At 44.2% G+C, this 4237-nt stretch overlaps 1 pseudogene; it reads left to right on the top strand.

The window, feature by feature from the left end:
- The first annotated feature begins 1137 nt into the window (after positions 1-1137).
- On the top strand, positions 1138-2491 carry LOC139049210 (uncharacterized; annotated as a pseudogene).
- The last annotated feature ends 1746 nt before the right edge of the window (positions 2492-4237 follow it).

Below are 4237 nucleotides of genomic sequence, written 5' to 3'. Positions count from 1 at the left end.
ACTACAGGTCGCTAACAGCACATTCAGCTATCTGACTTCAGGTACAGTACTGACATACGTCGCACACGGAGGTCTAGTAACGAGTGACAACCAGCAGCGCAAGCAGATTGGACAGTGCCCCACTTCTTTGCATAAAGAGTCGCCGTAACTTGTACTGCGAATAAATCGGGTGACGCATGTACCTGCTGCCAAAGCCAACACAGTGACATGAACTACCCGGCATTCTAGCCGTTGCCTCCTTCCAGCCTGTACGTTTCTTTTTGTTGTTTTGGTGGCCGCTAATGTGTCGGTCACACTTGGTGTCCCACCTGCTCTCAATATAGACATGGTCTAGCTTGTCCTTTAATTTAGAGCGTTTATCTTTGAAGTGTCGCTCACGTTGTTTTGTAAGAACTTCCTAGCCTGAGTAAACGTTTGAAGAGGTCGTGTTGAACGCATCGGCGGCAGCCTTTGCACGTTACTCGTGCTCGTACTGTACTTATTTTAGCTGAAGTTGTAAGTTCGTGGAGCTATGTTTATCCAATTATAGGCACTGCCAGCGCGCTGATCTGCAAGCTGTACTCCTTCGGTACCTTCGGTACGCGTTACCTCTCGTCTTTTTCTTATATGTATTGTGCAGTGAAGATGGCACAGATTGGCTACCATCGAAGGACTCAAGGATACGCAGTAAGGATTTCCTAGGTAATATCAAGGCCAATGAAGTTCGTCACCCATCATATCATACAAGTATTTCCCCTTCAGTTTATAAGAAAACACGTGGACCATGCAGACCATTTAAAAGGTACACAGGAATCCCTTTAAACCACAGAAGTGTTAAAAACGTGGAAATTAAAGACAAGCTGTGGAGAGTCATTGTCATTTTTGCTGTTGCATGCTGCTTGTAGGCAAATGGAAAAGAAAAAAAAGTTATATGAAGGTCACAGGATCCTCCCCAACACCCAGAATCACCTGCGACTATGATTATTTGCTGCACAGAAGAAGCTATTGAAATGACATCTTTGCAGTGTGACCTTGTGCATGTAAGATTTTTTGTTTTGTTATTACGCTGACTTAGAATAGGTTAATTGAAATTTCAGGAAAATAAAATTGTGTAGCTACTTTATGTTTATTAGTTTTTCTGTTGTACAGGCCTCAACAATGACTGAAGATCAGCCTGGGTGTTCAGCCGGAGAGCTTATCTTTCTCTCAGTGATGTCTAATGGCACTGCAAGCTGTTTTTTATACCACAAGACATTATCGACAGTGGACCAAGGAACTCAGTGCGATATTTATTTTTGTGAAAAGACTGTTGGACCGGTGCATAAGTAGCCCTACCTCGGTGGGTTTAAAGCATTGTGTAATGTTGAATCCGCACTGCGGTCATTAACAGCTGTGGCTTTTCAAATTTTTGCCCTCCTGCTTGGTGTCCTTCCAGCCTCAACGCGACGAGTTATTGAGCTTTCGCTTGAAGGCAAGCTTCTTTTGTTTTTGATAAAGTTAAAACATGGCCTTCCATTTTCCTTTCTAGCTACATTATTTCCTGTTCACAGCACGACAGCTTCTCGCAATTTCAAATCCATTCTTCCCAACCTCAAGTCAGCTACAAAAACCTGGATATTCTGGCCATCACGGTTGGCTGTACAGCAGACAGTGCCAGCTAGCTTTGGTGGGCATTATGTGTAGACTCATTATTGACTGCACAGAACTCGAAACAGAAATGCCCCCAGGCATTGAGAAACGTAACCTGTGGTTATCCAACTAGAAAGGGAGATATACATAGAAATATACGGTTCGCATAGCTCCTAATGGGTTGATAACGTTCTGCCCGCCGTGGTTGCTCAGTGGCTATGGTGTTGGGCTGCTGAGCACGAGGTCGTGGCCCGGCCGCCATGGCCGGGATCGAATCCCGGCCATGGCGGCCGCATTTCGATGGGAGCGAAATGCGAAAACACCCGTATGCTTAGATTTAGGTGCACGTTAGAGAATCCCAGGTGGTCAAAATTTCCGGAGTCCTCCACTACGGCGTGCCTCATAATCAGAATGTGGTTTTGGCACGTAAAACCCCAAATATTATTATTATTATTATTGATAACGTTCATTTAGGAGGGCTTTGTAGGCAGGACCACAGATTGTGTAATCACTACTGAAGGCAAATTATTCTCGCCTCTTGAGCCTGGTGAGGTAATATTGGCCGCCAAAGGCTTTCCAGGCATTAAAACTGAGGTTGGTACACCGCAGGCAACTTTAGTGATGCCACATATTGCAATAAGTCGAGTCGGAAGTGGATACTACTTATGAAACATCATCAGTGCTCATCCATGTAGAATGTGTGATACAACGACTGAAGATATTCCAATTTTTAACTAGCAAAATTCCGCATGAATTGGCTGGGTATATTGATGAAATCATGCATGTGGTTGCTGTCATTCCTAATATCAAGCCCGGGATTTTCGCAAACAAGGAGAGCAGTGACTGGTGCATTTTACCAATATTCATGTGCTCAAGCTGCTAATTGCAGCATCCTGGAAAGGAATTTGTACAGAAGACGCAGGAAGTAAACACAGTGCAAGATTGTGCTTCGTTTGGAATGTTTATTGCACCTTTGGACTTGTACACTACAGAATGTAGTATTGCAGATGCGATTGTCCACAATGACTGCAGTGCAGTCACTGTAAATAGCGTAAATAAAAGGCTACATATCCGCATGCTCAGCCTTGTGAGTTATGAAACTCCTTGGGAGATTTCACATTTTCTTGCACTTGGATATTGCCTTCAAAAATATTAAAAATAAAACTGACGCAGCTTTGGGATTGCTGAGAACAGAAATACACTGTCTCTTTCAAGAGGAATTGTGGGAGAATCGTGGTTTGGATACACGTAGATAACACTTCTTGAGGACTAGAACGTACAAGATAACTTGTATTTGGGTATAATACTGGTGAGTGTGCCTTAAATTGAGCTCTCCTTCACCCCACAAGTACTTTAACAAAGGCCTCTCCGTAAACTTCAGGTCTATCCCGCTGTAGGGGCATTTTATTTCTAGTAGAGCTACTTCACCCTCTTCATACCTGAAAGAAAATTTCGCTTAGTGCAACGGCAAGATATCTTAATGTATATACTTAGCTGAAAATCCCGTTGGGGTAACACGCCAACCATGGATCCTCTTGGCACACAATGAGGCCAAATTGAGCGACTTTTGCACAATGCTCAACCTCAAATTTCCTTCTTGCTTCGGGTTACCTTACCAAAGCGTACCATATTACAGGGCCAGTGAACGGTGGCTCTGGCACAATGCGTTCAGCTCGATTGTACAGCAGTTCTTCTCTACAAGTCAGTACCCTGTGCGCCTGCAAAAAGAAGACAAAGCTGTGGTAGCACTGGCATGTGCACAATAATGTGAAAAGAGGCTCTACGTTGCACAAAAGAGAAGTTAAACACTATCGTGATACCTTCGTGGTCGTGATCCTGTAAAATCTCTCAATCCTCCAAAGACCTCTGTCTGTGTTCTTGTGCATAACTCACTAATGTTCTTGGCATCCACCACCACATACTGCTCATACACTTCTCTTTCAATACCCAAGAGTCTGCGTGATTTAAATGAGTATTGTCATGCAAGATCAGTAACTATTAATTTGGTCCTTGACAAAAATGTTACCTCCATGATTAATGACTTGATGAATGACAGAAAGATTATAAATCACATAAACCTTTCGGGAAGGTTGCATCGCTTAAACATCATTCTGCTCCCGTTTCGTCCACTTCATAACTGTAAAAGCTTCCATTTTTGGCCCCTCAAAAAGCTCGAGTTTCTCTTCACAGCGACTGGAAGCGGCGGTGCGATTTCGTCGTTGGGTAATCGGTTTGCTTCTGCGCGGCGCATGTCTGCGGGCGCAGATTTGATGTCCCCGAAAAACTTAAGGACATGGCCTACATCAGCGCTTTCTGCGCGGGCTCAATAGTAAACAAATATTCATCAACGAGCGTTCGCGAATAGCACCGAGCGATCTAGCATTCGGAGATAATGGAGCAGTTGCTTAGCGGGCAAGACCAAAACAATTACTATTTTTCTTCCTCGGCACTTTAACTTTCAAGAGCTTCGGATAAGCTTTCCGCCATGCTGGAACTACTCACGCTCGCGGTTGACTGGTACGAGAGCAGCAGTTATACTCCTGTACTTAGATTGCAACGGCCGCGGTGTGTTTACATTTTCCCGCCACGCTAGCGCGGCAGTCACAAGTAGCTGTGTGGATTCTTCGGC

This window comes from Dermacentor albipictus, chromosome 8, assembly GCF_038994185.2.
Source record: "Dermacentor albipictus isolate Rhodes 1998 colony chromosome 8, USDA_Dalb.pri_finalv2, whole genome shotgun sequence".
Classification (NCBI taxonomy): Eukaryota; Metazoa; Arthropoda; class Arachnida; order Ixodida; family Ixodidae; genus Dermacentor; species Dermacentor albipictus.
The sequence above is the reverse complement of the archived record's forward strand: the minus strand, read 5'-3'. Positions and strand labels throughout refer to the sequence as shown.